Source organism: Heptranchias perlo, chromosome 20, assembly GCF_035084215.1.
Source record: "Heptranchias perlo isolate sHepPer1 chromosome 20, sHepPer1.hap1, whole genome shotgun sequence".
Taxonomy (NCBI): domain Eukaryota; kingdom Metazoa; phylum Chordata; class Chondrichthyes; order Hexanchiformes; family Hexanchidae; genus Heptranchias; species Heptranchias perlo.
The window spans coordinates 20757021-20780697 of record NC_090344.1 but is presented as its reverse complement, the minus strand read 5'-3'; the positions used below and the strand labels follow the sequence as shown (position 1 = coordinate 20780697).

The window sequence follows — 23677 nt, the reverse complement described above, 5'->3', positions numbered from 1 at the left end:
TGTCCAAAACGGAGCACCGCACTTTATAAAGGATGTGAAGGCGTCAGAGAGGGTGCAGAAACATTAACTGGAATGGTTCCAGGGATGAGGTCTTCAGTTACGTGGGTAGACTGGAGAAGCTGGAGTTGTTCCCTTAGAGCAGAGAAGGTTGAGAGGAGATTTAATCGAAGTGTTCAAAATCATGACGTGTTCAGATAAAGTTAATAAAGAGAAACTGCTCCCGTTGGCGGAAGGGTCGAGAACCAGAGGACGCAGATTTACGGTGGTTGACAAAAGAACCAAAGGCGATATGAGGAAAAACTTCTTAAACTAGCGAGTAGATATAATGTGGAATGCATCGGCTGAAAGGGTGGTGGAAGCAGAATTAATCGTGGTTTCTAAAAGGAATTGGATACGTATTTGAAGGGAAAATATTTGCAGGTATACGTGGAAAGAACGGGGGAATGGGACGATCTGGATTGCACTTAAAGAGAGCCGGCACAGGCTCGATGGGCCGAATGGCCTCCATCTGTGCAGTGACGCTTCTATGATTCCCAATCTCCATCTTAAATTCTGCTAACTTGATGTTAGTTTTTTTCTATACTTTTATCTCTCTATCTCTCTCTGTGTTTCCCCCTGATGGACTTCTCAGGCAGCCTTGAACGGCCATAGCTGATCGAACCTGCGCCACCAGCAGAGAAGGGTGAAGATAGAATGACTGAGACGGTAGGAAAAGTAAAAATCTAACCCAGATGATGAATTCGCAGCTAATGTCTACACATTAATGTCTCTTCGTCCTCACAGTGAAAACATCAGTAATTTTATTCCACTATAAAAAGAAAGAAAGTCTTGTATTTATAAAGCGCTTTTCACGACCTCAAGACGTCCCAAAGTGCTTTACAACCAATGAAGTATTTTTGAAGTGTAGTCACTGTTATACTTGTGATGGAGTGGATAATCTGCGGATGCCGAGGGAGAGAACAATGTAACTTGAGAGCAATTAATTCTGAAAAGTCTCACTTGGCATTACAAGTCGCACATTGAAAACGAATGTGGTAAAGAGAGGCTAATATTGTTGACATGAAATAGTTAGTGTACAACTTTACATTGCTGCACATCGGAATAGAAAAAGTGATTGGATGGATGGTCTGATGGCCGATCGGCGAAGGGTGGCACCGAATTCTGCACTGGTTGCAATCTTTTGGTAGCAGTAGCTGGTTTGTTTTATCGCAGCTGCGATGGCCGAGTGGTTAAGGCGTTGGACTCGAAATCCAATGGGGGTTTCCTGCGCAGGTTCGAATCCTGCTCGTAGCGCTATTTCTTAAAGATTTGTTTAATGTTCAAATAAATATGAACTGGAGTGAACTGGTGTTTGCTCCCTCAGAGAGATGCTCCAGCGCGGCCAACGTTTTTAATTCGGAGCCAATGGTCACTTGCAAAGTTGCACGGCACGTGAAAGAATCACTCCCAAGCTCCATCTTAAATTCTGTTCGTTCGCAGAGCTTGATAATTATACTATTTATTTCGAAACTTTAATCTCTCCCTGTCTCTGCCTCTGTCTCTTGACTCTCTGAGTTTTCCCCTGATGGACTTCTCAGGTTTTCTTGAACGGCCAAGGATGATCGAACCTGCAACACCAGAAGAGAAGGGTAAAGATGGAAAGACTGAGACGGGGGGAGAAGCAAAGGTGCAACCCAGCTGATGAATTCGTAGCGATTGTCCACACATTTATGTCTCTTCGACCTCACAGTGAAAAAATCAGCAATTTGAGTACAGTGCACTTACAGCAGAGTGTTTAAATGCGGATGTCGAGACAGACACCAATCGAACCGTTGCCATGGTGATGACCGAATCGAAACACTGGACCACAAGGAAACACTGAAAATTATTTGCTGCGAACAAGCAGCCCAACGCGGCCTTTCCTACTTGCCTCTTTGTGATTCAGGTCATTTTCGTGCCAGACAAGCTGTTCCCACAAAATTGCATCTTCTGTTCAAACTACTACTGCGACAGAAGGTGATGTTCAGGCAATGACAGCACCAAGTGCAACTAGGCAAGTACATGAAATGGAAAGTGAGGTAAAATATTATCACAAGCTGCTGATGGACATGTTTCCATTTCCAAAATTCACGATACGAATGCAGCTCCTGGGAAAACTGCAAGGCCACGCAGGTCCATCATGAATCATTTGAAGCAACTGGCAGTTTAAAGTTGCATCTCCTCCTGCTTCTGTCGGGGGTGAAGGAGAGACACCGTCGGTACAAGCGTACAGTTTGATTTTGTACAGAACTGTACAGAGAAGGAGCACATATACTGGGGCTGTGAGATACTCTATATTATTCATATTTAACCACAAGAATATCCGCAGTCAGAAGCTGAAAAGAAGGGAGAGACAAGAGGCCAGAGAATAAACACAGAGCTGAATGAATCACGAAAGAGTGAAAGAAAAGTAAATCTTACCAGTTCCGCTGTGTTCCGTGCGCAATCCTGGGAGCTCCCCGATGGACTGATGGTTGGAATTCAATGCTCCCACCGCCGCATGAGTTCGATTCCAAGTCAGGGAATTAACTTAAGCAAGAGTTATTAAATTATTAAATTAATTACATGAAACTAATTAAACCCTATTGGTAGATGAATGACTGTTTTATTCACCATTAATCAAACGATAACTTTCTATTTCATACTGAAGGAGATGTTGACGTGGTGACCGAGAGACAGTCAAAACTTTAATAAGATTTTTATGCTTTGCAGGTGATCAAATTTACAGATTGTATCTTAAGGGTATGATTAAAAGCTCAGTGCAGCTGTTGTTAAATTTAAAATGAATAGGCAATTGTCGCCGTTTATCACAGGAACGCCCGAACCGGTTCTACGATCAAGGTGAAAGCAACACAACGAGGAACATCTGATACAAGACGAAAGGCCTCGGGCGATGACAAAAATCCCCACCGCTTTGCTTTTCCAACATAAAGGGTGTGACATTTATTCTCTGAACATAGAAACTGTCTGGTCTTGCTCACTACAGAAATCTCCATGTCACAGCGAACCAGCTCTCCTGCAGCTGGTGCGGCCTCCCTTCTGGCCTTTCGGGGGCTTGTCTGCCAAGGAGAATTGTGATGTTCTTGCTTCCAAAACATACATTGAAACCCTGGAACTTTGAGGCGAAGAATCCTGAGGAAAAATCAAATAAGAGCTCGAACCTAAACATCAAACTTTCGTGGTAACCGATAGCACCAACTAGACAGGCGAAGAGGTCACCTGATAAACCAATAATTAATTGGGCTAAACTTTGAGTTTGCAGCGACCAATATAACAACTGTCTACAGTCAGTCCAAAATGAATGGTTGAAGCTTGTAGGAGTGAAAATCCAACAAGCCGGTCTTCACTCTTAAAGTAGCAACTATGAAGAAAAACATGCCGGAGAAATACTGGATTTTAGCGCTGTGACAATGGACCAGAGTAAAGCTCAGTTAATATGATTGGTGAGTGGCTGGAGGGTGGATTTAGAACTCCTGATCGACCGCACTGTGCATTTTCCAGATCTGCTTGGAGCACCAATCCCTTCAATTCATCACTTCCACGGACAATTCGATTCTCGGTTTCTTTTGGCTGACGCTTGGTGAAATTTTACAAATTGGAAGCGATCAGTGTCAAAGCTAACCACGTCACCGACATGCTCGCAGATACAAAGCGGCCACACTCTGCTTCAGCGAGATGAAAGCCGAGAGCGATTTCACGGTCGAATATAATCGCTAACAAAACTTATTCAAAGAAAGTGCAGGTCGTTGAGTTGCTTTTAAAGTCCTGATTGTTTGCATTGAACTTCTTCCCAATGCGTTTGAGAGCCACGTGGGGCGATTTGGGGACTTAATTTCCTTTTATGCAAAAGTTTCAAATGAAGTTCAAGGTCTGAAGTCCTGGGACCACTATTGTTCGCAATTTATCGGTGCTGGGACCAGTGTTGATCACAATTTATCGATGCTGGGACCACTGTTGTTCACAATTTATCGGTGCTGGGGCCACTGTTGTTCACAATTTATCGGTGCTGGGACCACTGTTGTTCATAATTTATCGGTGCTGGGGCCACTGTTGTTCACAATTTATCTGTGCTGGCACCACTGTTGTTCACAATTTGTCGGTGCTGGGCCCATTGTTGTTCACAATTTATCGGTGCTGGTACCACTGTTGTTCACAATTTATCGGTGCTGGGACGATTGTTGTTGACAATTTAGCAATGGGCGCTGTGGCTAAGTTGGTTAAAGCATCTGTCTCGTAAATAGGAGGTCCTCGATTCAACTCCCCGCATTGCCTCATGTAATCTATTATTTCCCAAAGGTAGGGGAGTCCCAAACGAGGGGGCATTGATTGAAGGTGAGAGGGGAGAGATACAAAAGGGTCCAGAGGGGCAATTTTTTCAATCAAAGGGTGGTGAGTGTCTGGAACGAGCTGCTAGAGGCGGGTACAATTTTGTCTTTTAAAAAGCATTTGGATAGTTACATGGGTAAGATGGGTATAGAGGGATATGGGCCAAATGCAGGCAACTGGGACTAGCTTAGTGGTATAAACTGGGCGAAATGGACATGTTGGGCCGAAGGGCCTTTTTCCATGTTGTAAACTTCTATGACTCTATGACTCTAATTTATCTGTGCCGGGACGATTGTTGTTGACAATTTATCTGTGTTGGGAAAACTGTTGTTCACAATTTATCGGTAATGGGACCACTGTTGTTCACAATTTACATTAATGATTTGGTCACAGGAATCGGAAATGCAATTTCAAAATTGACAGACAGCATATAATTGGGAGCTGTAGTTAACACAAAGGAAAAATGCGAAAAATACAGGAAGACATCACGTAAAATGGGCGTGAAAATGCAAATTAGTTTCAATATTTATTGTGTATTCCCTTGCCTTGTTTGCCCTCCCTAAATGCATTACCTCATTCTCCAGATTGAATTACATTTGCCACTATTCTATCCACCTGTCCGGTCCACTGATCTCTTACTGCAGTCCACAGCTTCCCTCCTCCCCATCAACCACACGACCAATTTTTGTATCTTCTGCAAATTTGTTAATAATACCCCGTATATTTACATCCAAATCAATGAACTGTGCTACGAAAAGCAGCGACCTAGTACGGATCCCTGCGGAACCCCACTCGAGACAGCCTTGCAGTCACAAAAACACGCGACGACCATTGCTTCCTGCCACTCAGTCAATTTTGGATCAACTTGCCAATATCCCTTGGGTCCAATGGGCTTTTATATTTTTGACCAATCTGCCATATAGGACTTTGTCAAAAGCCTCGCGAAAATCTGTGTCGACAACAAAAAACGCACTACCCTCATCGACCTTCCTTGATACCTCCTCAAAAAATTCAATTCAAACGACCTTCCCTGAACAAATCCATGCTGACTGTCCTTCATTAATCCGTGCCTTTCTATAAGAAGATTAATACTTTCCCCCAGAATTGTGCTCAATATCGAGGTTAGGCTGACTGGCCTGCAATAATTCGATCTATCCCTTTCTCCCTTTTTAAACAACGGTGCAACTTCAGCAGTCCTCCAATCCTCCGGCATCACACCTGCAGCCAGGGAGGATTGGAAAATGATGGTCAGAGCCTCCGCTATTTCCTTCCTTGCTTCTGTTAACAGCCTGGGATATATTTCATCCGGGCCTGGCGATTCAGGTGGAGTGATTTGGGGACTTCCTTTCCCTCTTTGCAAAAGTTTCCAACGCAGGTCAAGATCACAAGTCCAGGTCCAAATTAGGACTACTTCCGGGTTTGAACCTCAAATCGTGAATGATACCACGACCCCAACGAACCCAGAAACAAGAACGTGCCTTTAAATTAACATGTTACAGACACATTCTATGAGAGGTCTGTCTGAGCAACGAAAGGGCGTTTTTGAACAGTCATTCTGGTATCCGTTTCCTCCTGAACAAATACCACAGTGTTATTTTGCCGCTCAATTCCACAAATTAGGTAAAATAACAAGCTACACAAAGCACTGCTGGAAGTTGAACCCAGGATCTTCTGTTTACTGAACAGACGCTTTAACCAACTAAGCTACAGCGCCAATTGATGACACTTTGTCTCCACCTCCTCTCATTAATATCTATCAGCGACACTTCACTGTTGGGGGTTCAGGCCGTTTTATCTCTGTCCATTTCGCTTGTCCGTTTCCCTATGCATTCCGACACTGACTGGATTTCTCGCTGAGTTTATCTTTGTGTATCCATCAGTGCGTTGATACACGGATGATTATGTGTGATTGTATTTGTTATATTAAATAAATTAGGGCTTCAGACAATTCTCGCTCTGACATTGGAGAACTATTGAGCCGAACTTTACAGCGAAGTCTTGGTTATTGTGGTGCTGAAACTAAAAAATCATAAGAGGAGCAAAAAGTGAAAAGGAGAAAAACTTGTGAGGGAAAATGAGGACAACTCTCAAGGTTTTTACACGTATATTAAGAGAAAGAAGGGAGGTTTAGTGTAATGTGAGCCGCTTAAAGACAGATGGAGGTGATATTGTAATTGAAAATCAGGAAATGGCAGAGTTGCTAAATTTTTAATTTGCATCGGTCGTCACAGTGATGGATGAGGCTAACATAGCAGAGACACGAGGAAAACTGTTAATAAATCAAGGGGATTCAGTATAAGTAAAATGATGGCGATGGAGAAAATAATTAGGCTAAAGATACACAAATCTCAAGGACCTGATGGTCACCATCCCATGTGATTAAAAGGAACAGGTAAGGAAATTTAGTCATGATCGACCAAAACTCTCTTGATTTATTGTAAACAATTTTACAACACCAAGTTATAGTCCAGCAATTTTATTTTAAATTCACAAGCTTTCGGAGGCTTCCTCCTTCGTCAGGTGAACGATGTGAAAATCATTCACCTCGTTCACCTGACGAAGGAGGAAGCCTCCGAAAGCTTGTGAATTTAAAATAAAATTGCTGGACTATAACTTGGTGTTGTAAAATTGTTCACAATTGTCAACCCCAGTCCATCACCGGCATCTCCACATCATCTCTTGATTTAGGAATTGTTATTTAACGAAGTGCATCTTGATTGGAAGCTTCTGTTTGAGAAACATCTCCAAGTGATAATTGAGAGATGGAAAATGAAGCTGTTTGGCAGGAGCGCTGATGCTGTCGGTTGTTCGCTGCTCTCGTGTTGTACAATTGTTAAGCGTGCGTTACTTATTTATAGCAGTGTGGGCTCCTGAAATGACCAGGTTGTGAGTTCGAGCGTCTTCTAAAACAATCAAAACTTTTACTCCGAACATTTTGACTGGAGTTCAAGGTACAACTGGTATGTTCCATAACGCATCTACTTCTTCGTGTCCCCATGTGGGCTCTTGAATTCCTCTGGCCTACCGTCTTTCAATAGCAGGTGCCAGTTTACTTGTTCAAAGGGAGAGAGGGGGCTTTTCGCGGCAGCTCATATGGCAAAGGGGCAGGTACGAGATCATTAAATCTCAAGAACCAAACAAACAATTCTTCTTTTCGTTAAGCCGATATTCATCGGTTGGAAGTTTCGTGTGCGGTAAATTTGGAAGGGAAATATGCTGCCTGGTTTCACTGTGTCACGGGTGAAATTATTCAGCTTACAGACGTTAATACGCTGAAAGGTCGAGAGGCCTTTTCCAACAACCGTGTGGGACAAGTTCAGCCTTTGAGCCGCTGGGCAAAGTGTTATTTTAATTGCTGCTAACGAATGACAAGACATTTGGCACAAACAAGAAGAATTGTAAACTCACGAGTTCACTGTCCATGTTTCTTACATCATGTTTAACAGAAACAAGGATTCTCCTCAACACGTCACTGAGAATTTTATCAAACGGACCTCACCCTTGCTCGACGGCTGCAGGGATAATTCAGAGACCTCCCATGAATACGTACGATGGGAGCTTACCTAGTATCGAGCCTGGGTAGCTCAGTCGGTAGAGTATCAGACTTTTAAAGTGAGTAGTGAGCTGAAGGTCCAGCGTTTAACTCCCTGTCCACGCTCCAAATTTCGGAACAGCTGGCAAGCTGTGTCTTTGTGGCGGGACCTGCGATGTGTTGTCAAAGTTTCGATCGTATCTTGTTTCCCAGGGATGGGCAGTAATGCGCTGTCTGAGGCGGTTCCCGATCAGGAATTCAACTTTACTGTATTAGTTCACTGTATTAATTTCACAAGACTCATTAAACTCTGTAAAAAAGACGAATACTTGTTCAAATCGCCATTGATCAACAGGTAACATTCTGTTTCCGGCTGAAAGAAATGCTAACTTTTTTTATGCGCTCATTCACCAGGCAGAATTTCGGGAATTCAGAGGTGAAGTCAAAAATGAAATGAGAGGCAAAGAGAAATATGACTATAGACTGACGGCCAACATTAAAGGGAATCCAAAAGTCTTCTGCAGGCATATAAACATTCAACGGGTAGTAAGGGGAGGGGTGAGGCCGAGTAGGCCCGATAAAGGAGGTCTACTCATGGAGGCAGAGGGGATGGCCTAGGTACCAAATGAGTACTTTGCATCTGTCTTTACCAAGAAGATGCTGCCAGAGTCTCAGCAAAGGAAGTTATCGTTGAGATACTGGATGGTCTAAAAATTGAAAAAGAAGAGGCACTTGAACGGCTGGCTGGACTTAAAGTAGATAAACCACAAGATCCGGATGGGATGCATGCTGGTTTGCTGAGGGAAGTAAGGGTGGAAAATGCGGAGGTACTGACCATAATCTACCAACATACTTGGATATGTGGGTGGTGCCAGAGGCCTGGAGAATTGCAGAGTTTACACCCTTGTTCAAAAAACTGTGTACGGATAAACCCAGCAATTATAGGCCAGACAGTTTCACCTCAGTGGTGGGGAAACTTTTAGAAACGATAATCCGGGACAGAATTAACAGTCACTTGGACGAGGGTGGACTGATTCGGGAAAGCCAGCACGGATTTGATCAAGGCAAATCGTGGTTCACGAACCTGTAAGAGTTTTTTGATGAGGTAACAGAGCGGATAGATGAGGGCAATTCAGTTGATGTGGTGTATATGGACTTTCAAAAGGTGTTTGATAAAGTGCCGCATGGTAGGCTTATCATCAAGATTGCGGCCCATGGAATAAAGGGGGCAGTAACAACATGAATTCAGAATTGACTAAGAGCACGAAACAGAGATTACTGGTGAACGGTTGTTTTGCGAACTGGAGAGCGTTGTACAGTGGTGTTCCCCAGGGATCAGTGCTGGGACCACTGCTTTTCTTGATATATGTTAATGACTTGGACCAGAGTGCACAGGGCACAATTTCAAAATGTGCAGATGAAACAAACCTTGGAAGGGTAGTAAACAGTGTTAAGGACAGTGATAGACTTCAAAGGACATAGACAAGCTGGTGGCATGGGCGGAGACGTGGCAGATGAAATTTAACGCAGAAAAATGCAAAGTGATACATTTCGGTTGGAAGAACGAGGAGAGGCAATATAAACTCCAGGGCACAAATGTGAAAGCGATCCAGGAACAAAGAGAGGTTCATGTGTACAAATAGTTGAATGTGGCAGGGCAGGTTGAGAAAGCTGTTAAAAAGCATTCGGGGTCCTGGGCTTTAAAATAGATGCATAGAGTGCAAAAGTATAGAAGTCAGGATGAAACATTATAACACACTGGTTCGAACACATCTGAAGTATTGTGTCCGGTTCGGGACACCGCACTTCAGGAAAGATGTGAAGGCCTTAGAGGGGGTGTAGAAAAAAATTACGAGCATCATTCCAGGGATGAGAGACTTTAGTTACGTGGATGGACTGGAGAATCTGGGGTTGTTCTCTTTGGAACAGAGACGGTTTTGTACAGATTTGATAGAGGTGTTCAAAATCATGAAGGATCTCGACATCGAAGATGGAGAGAAACTGTTCCCATTGGCGGAAGGGTCAAGAACCAGAGGACATCGGTTTCAGGTGATTGGCAAAATAACCAAAGGTGACATGAGGAAAAACTTTTTCACACAGCGAGAGGTTCGGATCTGGAATGCACTGCCCGAGGGTGTGATGGAGGCAGATTCAATCATGGCCTTCAAAGGGGAGCTGGATAAGTACTTGAAAGGAAAAAAAATGCAGGGCTTCGGGGAAAGGCGGGGGAGTGTTTCTAGCTGGATTGCTGTTGCAGAGAGCTAGCACGGACTCGATGGGCCGAATGGCCTCTTTCCGTGCTGCAACCTTTCCATGATTCAACTCAATGTGCATGAGGCGATGCAAAGGGAACAGAGCGTGCCGTAAATCGACACACCTCTCAGTATCCTCCCAAGCAATGTAGTTTCAGAGCAAATAATTCTGAAACGTCTTACTTGATAACTCAAGTCGTACACTCGAAACCAATTTGGTAAAGGGAGACTAATATTGGTGATTGGAAATATTTAGTGTGCAACTTGATATTGATGGACACCGGAGCAGAAAACGAGATTGGATGCACAGACGTGGTCTGAAAGGATGGCCGATCGGCTGTGGGAGGCAACGAACTTTTACACTGGCTGCATAGCTGATATAATATCGGCTCGTTGGTCTAGGGGTATGATTCTCGCTTAGGACGTTTCATTGAGTGATATGCGAGAGGTCCCGCGTTCAAATCCCGGACGAACCCTCCTTTTAGTGAAAAGTCACCAATTGGCTTCTGACATCTTTTCAGTGTTGCTGTTGGTGGAACTGAATTCCATCCAGAGGATGTTTGAGCTCCAGTGGACTCAATGCCGGAGTATCGTCGGCGCAACACACGTGAAGGAAATAAAATGTCTCAAGATGATGAGGAGTTTGAAGCTAAATTTGGATTTTTTCCAATTCAGGCGGATATTAGAAGACGGGATAGAAAGGCACATATCCAAGTTTGCCGATGACACCAAGATGGGCAGCATTTTCAGCAGTGCAGATGGAAACATAAAATTACAGAGAGGTATTAATATAATAAATGAATGGGTAAAATTGTGGCAAATCGATATCAATTTAGTCAAGTGTGAGGTCATCCACTTTGGACCAAAACGGATAGATCAGAATACTTTGTAAATGGTGAAAAGCTCGAAACAGTGGAGGTCCAAAAAGACTGATGTGTCCATCTACATTCATCATTAAAATGTCATTGACAGGTACAAAAAATAATCAAAAATGTTAATGGAATGTTGGTCTTTATATCTCGAGGACGAGAATACAAGGGGATATGCATTATGATACAGCTATACAAAGCCCTGCTTCGACCACACCTGAAGTACTGTATTCAGTTTTGGGCAACGCACCTTAGGAAGGATATATTGGCTGTGGAGCGAGTGCAGCTTCGGTTTACTGGAATGTTACCTCAACCCCAAGGGTTAAATTACGCGGAGAGATTACATAAACTCGGGTTTACCTCGAATTTAGTAGATTAAGAGCTGATTTGATCGAACATTTCGAAATATTGAGGGGAACTGATGGAGTAGATAGAGAAAAACTATTTCCGCCGGTTGGGATGTCTGGGACTCGGGAACATCGCCTAAACATTAGGGTCAGGACTTTCAGGAGTGAAGTTGGGAAACACCTCTGCAAGCAAAGGGAGGGAGAAGTTTGGAACTCTCTTCCGCAAACGGCAGTTGATGCGAACTGAATTGTTAATTGTAAACCTGAGATTGATCGATTTTTGTTAACTGAAGTTATTAAGCGATACGGGGCTAAAGCGATTGTCTGGAGTTCGGTCACATATCAGCCATGATCTGTTTGAATTGCGGAACAGGCTCGAGGGGTGAAATGGCATACTTATATTCCTCAGCTCCTCATTGGCCGGAAATCGAACCAAAGTCTCCCGCATCAGAGGTGAGAATTCGACCCCTGAACAACCAATGCGCGCGTTCTTAATAGCGGCAAGTGTCCATTTGGAATCCGATCTGAATGAACATGCCGTTTACAGCTGCGGTGGCCGAGTGTTTAAAGCGTTGGACTCAAAATTCAATTGAGGTTTTCCTGCGCAGGTTTGAATTCTGCTCGCAGAGCTTCTGTTTCAAGATCACTTCAGTGCTGAAATAGATTAATTGGAGTTAATTGACCGCATTTATCTCTCTCCCAGAATGAGAGATTTTACAGCGTGGCCGGTGCTTTTAATTAGTGTCAGATCTTCTCTTGCAAGATTTCAAGACCCGAGAAGGAATCTCTCCCAATCTGTCACTTAAATTCTGCTAGTTTGCAAAACCTGACATTTATACTCTTTATTTTCTTTGCCTGCATCTCTCTATCTCTCCCTGTCTCTGTCTCTTGTCTCTCTGTGTTGTCCCCGATGGACTTCTCAGACTTCCTTGAATGGCGAGAGCTGATCTAATCTGCAACACCAGCAGAGAAGTGTAAAGAAATAAAAGACTGAGACATTCGGAAAAGGAAAGGTGCAACCCAGCTGATAAATTCGTAGCTAATGTCTCCACATTCATGGGTCTTCGCTCTCATAGTGAATGAAAGCTGCAATTTGAGTGAAGTGTACTTATGGTTGAGTGTAAACTATGACGATGCCGAGACAGACGACAATGTCGTTTCAGAGCAATTCATTCTGTAAAGTGTTACTTGATAATACAAGTCGTACATTCAAAACGAATTTGATATTGTTTAGTATGATATAATTAGTGCAGAACCTGACATTGTTCGATATCGCATATCGTACAAGAAAGCGGGATTGTATGGACATTGTGTTCTGAAAGGATGGCGGATCGGCTGCGTTGCAGCTAAATTTTACAGTGGCTGCACGGCTCTGTTGCCAGTTGGTCTTTGGGTCTGATTCTCGGTCAGGGAGTTTCACTGGTTAAAATCCCGGATGAGCCCCGTTGTGTTCCCATTTTTAGTCAAAGATCACCAATTGGCTTCTCATTTCCTTTCAGCGGTGCAGAAGGCAGGTTTGACTTATCTCCAGCAGAGCATGTTTGAGCACCAGAGGACAGAATGCAGAAGGTTTGTCCACGTAACACACGTTGACGAAATGAAGATAATCCTTCAAGAAGTTGGACAGATTGAAGCCGTCACATGAATTTATACCAATTCAGGCGATCTCATGGGCACATAATACAAAAGGTAAAGGATGCTGCATTGTCCTGGAAACAAACTCATGGTTTCCCGCCGGCAGGCAAGGGTTCCACACAGAACCACCAATGCACACTGCACGAGTAGCGTTGGATACATGTCTAGAACATGCAGTCATGCAGAGTTCCGGTATGTCCACCTCCAAGATTTCACGAATTGCCTTTAAGCTGTACCTTAAATTCTGCTCAATCACAGAATTTGGAGATTTATACTATTTTTCTTTGCATGTATCTCTCTATCTCTGTCTGCGTTTCTTCTTTCTCTGTATTTCCCCCTGATGGACTTATCCGGCTTCTTTGAACGGCCAGGTCTGGAAACCCGGGCGTTCCAGAAGGGTTTCTGTAACGCCCGGGTTTCCAGAATGTCGGATCTTCAGTCCAATTGTTGGATTTTGACGGGAGGGGCTTTGCGATTTTCGTCTCCGTTTTTGGAAAATATAAACCCAGATGGGTTTTCACCTCCTCGGGTCCCGTCACCTTCGGGTAATGGGAATGAACCCGATCTATCATTCGGTCTTCAAATCTGTATTCTCATTGCTTGAGAATAAAATTACGGGGTTACAGTTATTTTGAGGACACATTTTAGAAATTAACACATAACAGACTTATTCGAAAACTAGAAGCACGTGGGATTAAAGGACCGGTGGCAACGTGAGCACGTAATTCGCTAAAGGACAGGAGGCAGAGAGTCGTGGTGAACGGATGTTTTTCTGACTGGAGAGAAATATGCAGTGGGATCCCCCAGGGGTCGGTATTAGGAGTATTGCTTTTCTTGTTATATATACATGACTTGGATGTAGGAATAGGGAGTACAGTTTCGAAGTTTGCGGATGATACAAAACTTGGCAACGTAGAAAATAGTGAGGAAGATAGTGGCAGACTTCAGGAGAACATGGACAGACTGGTGAAATGGGCAGTCACGTGACAGATTTAACGCCGATCAGTGTGAAGTGATGCACTTTTGGAAGAAGAACAAGAAGAGGCAGTATAATCTAAATGGAACAATTTATGGGGGGTTCCAAGAGCAGAGGGACCTGGGGGAGCATATTCACAAAACAGGGCAAGTTGATAATGTAGGTAAAACAGCGTATGGGATATTTGGCTTTGTGAATGGGGGCATTGAATTTAAATACAAGGAAGTCACACTAAAACTTTACAAATCACTGGTTAGGCCTCAGCTGGAATGTATTGTACACTTCTGGGCACCATATTATACGAAGGATGAAAAGGGATTGAAGAGGATTCAGAGCAGGTTGACCTGGATGATACCAGGGATGAGGGACTTCAGTTATGTAGAGAGATTGGAGAAGCTGGGATTATTCTCCTTACAGCAGAGATGTTTAACGGGAGACCTAATAGAGATATTCAAAATAATGAGGGGTTTTGAAAGAGCAAGTAGGGAGAAACTGTTTCCTCTGGCAAGTGGGTCGGTAACCAGAGGTCACAGATTTAAAATAATTGGCAAAATAACTAGAGAGGAATCTAAGAGATTTTTTTTCACACAGAGGGTTTGTTGAGATCAGGAACGCACTTCCTGAAAGGGTGGTGGAAGCAGATTCCATGGGATCATTCAAAAGGCAATTGGACATGTACTTGAAGAGCACTAATGTGCAGGGTTATGGGGAAAATCTGGGTTGTGGGTCTAATTTGGACAGGTCTTCGAAAAATAACCGGCACAGGTACGATGGCCGAATGGCCTCCTTCCATGCTGTAAGATTCTATGATTCTATGATGACCTTCTGAATCGTTGGAATTGATAATATTCAGTGTTGTGGAGCCAAGAATATTATAACCATGATATTCTGCTTCTCCATTCCCTTATGAATATCGCAGATTATAATGTCCAGGCGGGGGTGGGACTGAATGGGGGATAGAGTGCGGAGATTTGAATGGAAGCCCAGCAGAATGAATTTGAACTCAACAGCAGGCGGTGAACCTTCTTCTCCAGAGAGGATCGTCATTTCAGTTCAGAAGGAAAAAGGTATCAAGAAAATCGGGTGAAACAGATACGGAATGATCCGGGACTGACAGCACATCCCTTTTAAACCGACACAGGCACGGAATGATCCGGGAATGACAGCACATCCCATTTAAACCGACACAGACACGGAATGATCCGTGACTTACAACACATCCCTTTTAAATCGATAGAGACACGGAATGATCCAGGACTGACAGCACATCCCTTTTAAACAGAGACAGACACGGAATGATCCAGGACTTTTTGCACATCCCTTTTGAACAGACACAGACACGGAATGATCCGGGACTTAGAAAACATCCCATTTAAACAGACACAGACACGGAATGATCCGGGACTTACAGCACATCCCTTTTAAATATGCACAGACACGGAAAGATCCGGGACTGACAGCACATCCCTTTTAAACGGAAACAGACACGGAATGATCCGGGAATTACAGCACATCGCTTTTAAACAGACAGAGACACGGAATGATCCGGGAATTACAGCACATCCCTTTTAAACAGATGTAAACAATCTTACAACACCAAGTTATAGTCCAACAATTTTATTTGAAAATCACAAGCTTTCGGCGGCTTCCTCCTTCGTCAGGTGAATGTCAGGAAATCCTTGAACGTTTCGCATTTATATTCAGAGAACAATACCTGATGATTACAGATAATCTTTCCAACTGCCCGTTGTCAAGGCAAGCAAGGTGTGCAGACAGAGAGGTGTTACATACAGGACCACCGAATATACAAACGGCCAGAACACAAAACAGAGAGAGAGAGGGAGAAACATCCGAAAGGAAGAGAAAGACAGAAAATGACTCGTTGAATTAAAAACAGATAACTTTTTTTTTCCGCTGGTGGGGTTACGTGTAGCGTGACATGAACCCAAGATCCCGGTTGAGGCTGTCCTCATGGGTGCGGAACTTGGCTATCAATTTCTGCTCGACGATTTTGCGTTGTCGTGTGTCTCGAAGGCCGCCTGGGAATACGCTTACCCTAAGATCGGTGGCTGAATGCCCTTGACTGCTGAAGTGTTCCCCGACTGGGAGGGAACCCTCCTGTCTGGCGATTGTTGCGCGGTGTCCGTTCATCCGTTGTCGCAGTGCCTGCATGGTCTCGCCAATGTACCATGCTCCGGGGCATCCTTTCCTGCAACGTATGAGGTAGACAACGTTGGCTGAGTCACAGGAGTATGAACCATGTACCTGGTGGGTGGTGTCCTCTCGAAGGGTACTCTGTTGGTTGCGTCCCGTGTTAGTCTTCTGAGGAGGTCGACGCGATTTTTCGCTGTGGCCCGTTGGAACTGTCGATCGACGAGTGGAGCGTCATATCCCGTTATTACGAGGGCGTCTTTCAGCGTCTGTAGGTGTCCATCGCGTTCCTCCTCATCTGAGCAGATCCTGTGTATTCGCAGGGCCTGTCCATACGGGATGGCCTCTTTGACGTGGTTTGGATGGAAGCTGGAAAAGTGGAGCATCGTGAGGTTGTCCGTAGGCTTGCGGCAGAGTGAGGTGCTGAGGTGCCCGTCTTTGATGGAGATTCGTGTGTCCAAGAAAGAAACCGATTCTGAGGAGTTGTCCATGGTGAGCTTGATGTTGGGGTGGAACTTGTTGATGTTATCGTGTAGTCTCTTTAGTGATTCTTCGCCGTGGGTCCATAGAAAGAAAATGTCGTCGATGTATCTGGTGTATAGTGTTGGTTGGAGGTCTTGTGCAGTGAAGAAGTCCTGCTCGAACTTGTGCATTAAAATGTTGGCGTATTGGGGTGCGAATTTGGTCCCCATGGCTGTTCCGTGTGTTTGGGTAAAGAACTGGTCATCGAAGGTGAAGACATTGTGATCCAGGATGAAGCGGATGAGTTGTAGGATGGCGTCTGGAGATTGGCTGTTGTTGGTGTTGAGTACTGATGCTGTCGCAGCGATGCCGTCATCGTGGGGGATACTGGTGTAGAGTGCCGAGACGTCCATCGTGGTGAGAAGTGTTCCTGGTTCAACTGGTCCGTGGGTACTGAGTTTTTGTAGGAAGTCTGTAGTGTCGCGACAGAAGCTGGGGGTTCCCTGTACGATGGGTTTCAGGATGCCCTCGACGTATCCAGAGAGGTTCTCACACAGGGTTCCGTTGCCTGATACGATGGGACGTCCGGGTGTGTTGGCTTTGTGTATCTTTGGGAGGCAGTAGAAGTCTCCCACGCGGGGATTACGTGGGATGAGAGCGCGTCGGATGCTTTGAAGGTCTGGATCATGACTTACAGCACATCCCTTTTAAAGAGATAGAGACATGGAATGAACCGGGACTTGCAGCACATCCCTTTTAAACAGACACAGACACGGAATGATCCGTGACTTACAGCACATCCCTTTTAAACAGACACAGACACAGAATGAGACGGGACTGACAGCACATCCCTTTTAAACAGATAGAGACATGGAATGATCCGGGGCTTTCAACACATCGATTTTAAACAGACACAGACACGTAATGATCCGGGACTTACAACACATCCCTTTTAAACAGACACAGACACGGAATGAGACGGGACTGACAGCACATCCCTTTTAAACAGATAGAGACATGGAATGATCTGGGACATTCAACACATCGCTTTTCAACAGATACAGACACGGAATGATCCGGGACTTTCAACACATCGCTTTTAAACAGACACAGACACGGAATGATCCGGGACTGACAGCACATCCCTTTTAAACAGATACAGACTCGGAATGATCTGGGGCTTTCAAAACATCGCTTTTCAACAGATACTGACACGGAATGATCCTGGACTTACAACACATCCCTTTCAAACAGACACAGACACGGAATGATCCGGGATTTACAGCACATCCCTTTTCAACAGATGGAGACACGGAATGATCCGGGACTTACAGCGCACTGCTTTTAAACAGACACAGACACGGAATGATCCGGACATAAATCATAATTATGGGACATAAGTTTCTCTTACGTTGACCATTAGATTTACTCCTTTTACAATGACACCACTGTACATTTTGATTATTTGCGACCTTGCAATCTCAACACCTTCGTGGTTGGAACTGTTGCTGATTTCAGCAAACAATGCAAAAACCTCTGTCTGCCGTTTCGAGAAGGAAGAGACCCGACCTTCTGGATGGACTGAATGAATGAAACTAGATTAAACACAACATCGACGAGAATGGGATTCGAACCCACGCGTGCAAAGCACAATGGATTAGCAGTCCATCGCCTTAACCACTCGGCCACCTCGTCGCATGTGCAAACTCGCCTAAGCTCCTTTATTCAAAATGAAAATACTGGCTATGTTGCCAAACTGAAAAAAAAACAGGAAATGCTGGACATCCTCAGCAAGTCAGGCAGAATCTTTAGATATAAAAACACAGCTAACATTTCATGTAGATGACCATCACATGAGTATTCTATTACAATCCTGACTTGCGCCTTGTAGATGGGGAGATGGCTTTGGGGAGTCAGGAGGTGAATCACATCGGCACAGAACATCCAGACTCTGACCTGTTCTTGTCGCCACAGCATTTAGATGGCTCGTCGAGTTAACTTTCTGGTTCATGGTGACCACCAGGATGTTGATGGTGTGTGATGCCTGGAAAGATTCCAGGAATGAGGGGCTTTAGTTTCATGGATAGACTGGAGAAGCTGGGGTTGTTCTCCTTGGAATAGAGACGGTTGCGAGGAGATTTAAAAGAGGTATTCAAAATAATGAAGGGTCTGGACAGAGTAGATAGAGAGAAACTGTTCCCATTGGCGGAAGGGTCAAGGACCAGAGGACATAGATTTAAGGTGTTTGGCAAAAGAGCCAAAGGTGACATGAGGAAAAACTTTTCTACACAGCGAGTGTTTAGGTTCTGGAATGCACCGCCCGAGGGGGTGGTGGAGGCAGATTCAATCATGGCCTTCAACAGGGAACTGAATAAGTATTTGAAACGAAAAAAAAATACAGGGCAACAGGGAAAGGGCGGGGTGGGGCGGTGGGCTCTAGCTGGATTGCTTTTGCAGAGAGCCCGTACGGACTCGATGTGCCGAATGGCCTCTTTCCATGCTGTAACATTTCTATGATTCTATTCTATGTGTCGGGGGCGATGCAAAATGACCGGAGCATGACGTAAATCGACCTGCTCATGTCCATTCCCTGATAATAAATCCGAGTGTGATGCAAAGAAGAAATACATAATTATGGTATATATCTGTCATCTTCTGCTCACCATAAGAGATACATCGTTTAGCAGGGGGCCATTGCGCACTTTGATTGATAATTCACCTGGATCACCCCTTACAATCCCAACACCTCCGTGCAAGAAACATTTTGGGTGGCAATTCTGACTTTGCTGATTTGTGCAAACAGATGTGAGCCAGCAATGCGGAAACGCACTTCTTTGGAATGAAGATTTTTAGGTGAGGCGGCCAAAATAAACGGTTCTATCAATTGTGGCAGAGGGGAGATTTAAACCCACATGATCGAAAGACGGACTGCAGCAACTTAGATAGTTCTGCTACTCTCCTACATACCAGTCTGTCCACTTCCAATTCAAAAGTTTAGAGGGCTGAAACCTTACCTCTGGTTCTTTCTCCACAGGCGCTGCCTGACCTGCTGAGTGTTTCCAGCATTTTCTGTTTTCATTTTTGTGATTTTACAATGGCTGTTTTCCTGAAAACACCCAGTTTGACCGAAGGACAAAGCTCGCACTTCACTTTCCCCACGCGCTTTCAAGTGTGTCGTTTCTGAACAAAATCCCCTCCGCGCCGGACATTCAAAGGACCGTTCGCTCACGGCCAACCTCCTGTAATCGACACTTTTTCACCATTCCCGCTCTTCTCATTTCTCCTCATTCCTTTTCAATCGGACATTTCCACAGACCTGGGGGACTTCAATGTTCATCACCAAAAGTGGCTCGGTAGCACCACTACTCGCCGAGGCCTGAAGGGCATTGCTGCAAGATTGGGCCGACTGTAGATGGTGAATGAATCAACACGAGGGAAAAACCAACTTGACCTCGGCCTCACCAATCTACCTGTCGCAAATGCATCTGTCCATGACAGTATTGGTAGGAGTGACCACTGCACAGTCCTCGTGGAGACGAAGCCCTCTCTTCGTACTGAGGAGACCATCCAACGTGTTGTTTGGCACGACCACCGTGCTAAATGGGATAGATTCAGAACAGATCCAGCAGCTCAAAACTGGGCATTCCATGAGGTGCAGTGTGGCCATCCTGCTGCAGCACAATTATATTCCAGCAAAATCTGTAACTTCATGGCCCGGCATATTCCTCACTCTACCAACAAGCCAGGGATCAACCCTGGTTCAATGAGGAGTGTAGAAGAGAATGCCAAAAGCAGCACCAGGCATACCTAAAAATGAGGTGCCAACCTGGTCAAGCAACAACTCAGGACTAAATGCATGCTAAACAGCGGAAGCAACATGCTATAGATTAGAGCTAAGCGATTCCACAACCAACGGATCAGATCAAAGCTCTGCAGTCCTGCCACAGCCAATCGTGAATGGTGGTGGATAATTAAACAACTAACGGGAGGAGGAGGCTCTGTAAACATCCCCATCCTCAAATGATGGAGGAGTCCAGCACGTGAGGCTGTAAGCGCTTGCAGCCAGAAGTGGATGAATCCATCACGGCCTCCTCCTCATATTCATAGCACAGTCTTCAGCCAATTCGATTCACTCCACGTGATATCAACAAACGTCTAAGTGCACTGGATACAGCAAAGGCTATGGGCCCCGAAAACATTCCTGCTGTAGTACTGAAGTCTTGTGCTCCAGAACTAGCTGCGCCTCGAGACAAGCTGTTCCAGTACAGCTACAATACTGGCATCGACCCGACAATGTGGATAATTGCCCAGGTATGTCCTGTCCACAAATGCGGGACAAATCCAATCCGGCCAATTACCGCCCCATCAGTATACTCTCAATCATCAGCAAAGTGATGGAAGGTGTCGTCGACAGTGCGATCAAGCGTCACTTGCTCACCAATAACCTGCTCACCGATGCTCAGTTTGGGTTCCGCCAGGACCACTCGGCTCCCGACCTCATTACAGCCTTGGTTCAAACATGGACAAAAGAGCTGAATTCCAGAGGTGAGGTGAGAGTGACTGCTCTTGACATCAAGGCAGCATTTGACCGAGTGTGACACCAAGGAACCCAAGTAAAATTGAAGTCAATGGGTATCAGGGGGAAAACTCTACAGTGGCTAACACAAAGGAAGATGGTAGTGGTTGTTGGAGGCCATTCATCTCAGCCCCAGGTCATTGCTGCAGGAGTTCCTCAGGGCAGTGTCCTGGGCCCAACCATCTTCAGCTGCTTCATCAATGACCTTCCCTCCATCATAAGGTCAGAAATGGGGATGTTCGCTGCTGATTGCACAGTGTTCAGTTCCATTCGCAACCCATCAAATAATGAAGCAGTCCGAGCCCGCATGCAGAAAGACCTGGACAATATCCAGGCTTGGGCTGACAAGTGGCTCGTAACATTCGCGCCAGATAAGTGCCTGGCAATGACCATCTCCAACAAGAGAGAGTCTAGCCATCTTCCCTTGACATTCAGCGGCATTACCATCGCCGAATCCCCCACAATTAACATCCTGGGGGTCACCATTGACCAGAAAATTAACTGGACCAGCCATATAAATGCTGTGGTTACGAGATGCTTGGTATTCTGCGGCGAGTGACTCACCTCCTCACTCTCCAAAGCCTTTCCGCCATCTACAAGGCTCAAGTCAGGAGTGTGATGGAATACTCTCCCCTTGCCTGGATGAGTGCAGCTCCAACAACACTCAAGAAGCTCGACACCATCCAGGACAAAGCAGCCCGCTTGAATTGCACCCCATCCACCACCCTAAACATTCACTCCCTTCACCACCTGCGCACCGTGGCTGCAGTGTGTACCATCCACAGGATGCACTGCAGCAACTCGCCAAGGCTTCTTCGACAGCACCTCCCAAACCGACGACCTCTACCACCTAGGAGGACAAGGGCAGCAGACACATGGGAACAACACCACCTGCACGTTCCCCTCCAAGTCACACACGAACCCGACTTGGAAATATATCGCCGTTCCTTCATCGTCGCTTGGTCAAAATACTGGAATTCCCTTCCTAACAGCACTGTGGGAGAACCTTCACCACACGGACTGCAGCGGTTCAAGAAGGCTGCTCACCACCACCTGCTCAAGCTCAATTAGGGATGGGCAATAAATGCCGGCCTCGCCAGCGACGCCCACATCCCATCAACGAATAAAACATTAATGTGAAGACATTGGCTGCAGCAGCGGGGTTGCACCTTTACTTTTTCTAATGTCTCAATCTTTCTTTCACCTTCTCTGCTGGTGTTGCAGGATCGATCAGGCATCGCCGTTTAAGGAAGCCTGAGAAGTCCATCAGCGGACAATACGAGAGACGGAGACAGGGCGAGATAGAGAAATGCATGCAAAGAAAATAAAGAGAATACATAGAATCATACAATCATAAAATGGTTACAACACAGAAGGAGGCTATTCGGTCCATCAAGCCGGTGCCGGCTCATTGCAAGAGCGATCCAGTTCGTCCCACTCACCCGCTCCTTCACGTGTGTTGCGCCTTGGAAACTTCCGCACCCTGTCCTCTGGAGCTCAAATATTCTCTGGAAAAAAATCAATTCTCCCAACAGCAACACCGAAAAGATGTCGGAAGCTAATTGCTGACTTTTCACTAAAAGCACTGAGACAAGAGGTGTCGTGCCGGATTTGAAGCTGAGATCTCGCGTATATCATTAAACGCAAACCTCGAAGCGAGAATCATACCCCGAGACCTACGAGCCGCTGACAGTGAAGTCGTGCAGCCAGTTGAAATGTGCGCTGCCTCCCACTGCCGATCGGCCATCCTTTCAGACCTCTTCTGTCCATCCAATCTCGTTTTCTGTTCTGGTGCACAGCAATATCAAGTTGTACATTAACTATTTCCAGTGACCAATATTAGTCTCCATTTATCAATTTGGTTTCGGCTGTACGACTTGAATTATGAAGTAAGACGTTTCAGAATTAGTTGCTCTGAAACCACATTGCTTGGGAGGAGACTGAGAGATGCAGATGCACAGCGGAACCTTGGAGTGCATGTCCACAGATCGCAGAAGGTAGTAGAACAGGTAGATAAGGTGGTTGAGAAGTCATAAAGGATACTCTCCTTTATTTGCCGAGGCATAGAATATAAGAGCAGGGGAGGTTATGGTAGAAATTTATAAAACAATAGTTAGTCCACAGCAAGAATACTGCGTACATTTGTGGTCACCACATTACAGGAAAAATGTGATTGCACCAGAGATGGTACAGAGGAGATTTACGACAATGTTGCCAGAACTGGAGAATTTTAGCTTTGAGATTAGATTGGATAGGCTGGGGTTATTTGCTTTGGAACTGATGAGGCTGTTGGGAGATTTAATTGAGGTGTATAAAATTATGACGGGCCGAGATAGAGTGGACAGCAAGGAGCTATTTCCCTTAGCAGGGAGGTCAATAATCAGGAGACAGAGATCTAAGATAATTGGTCGAAGGATTCGACGGCAGCGGAAGATTTATTTCCCAACCAGTGGGCAGTGGGGGTCGGGAAATCACTGCCTGAAAGGGTGGGAGAGGCGGAAACCCTCATCGCATTGAAAAATAAAAACCTCAG

At 45.1% G+C, this 23677-nt stretch overlaps 3 non-coding genes across 3 annotated transcripts; 1 reads left to right on the top strand and 2 right to left on the bottom strand.

Moving 5' to 3' along the window:
• The first annotated feature begins 1211 nt into the window (after nt 1–1211).
• trnas-cga (transfer RNA serine (anticodon CGA)) lies at nt 1212–1293 on the top strand. The gene has a single exon. It is a non-coding gene; the product is annotated as a tRNA-Ser (tRNA).
• A 4691-nt stretch (nt 1294–5984) lies between these two features.
• On the bottom strand, nt 5985–6058 carry trnat-agu (transfer RNA threonine (anticodon AGU)). The gene has a single exon. It is a non-coding gene; the product is annotated as a tRNA-Thr (tRNA).
• Nucleotides 6059–18181: 12123 nt separating this feature from the next.
• trnas-gcu (transfer RNA serine (anticodon GCU)) lies at nt 18182–18263 on the bottom strand. Its single transcript has one exon. It is a non-coding gene; the product is annotated as a tRNA-Ser (tRNA).
• Nucleotides 18264–23677: the final 5414 nt, after the last annotated feature.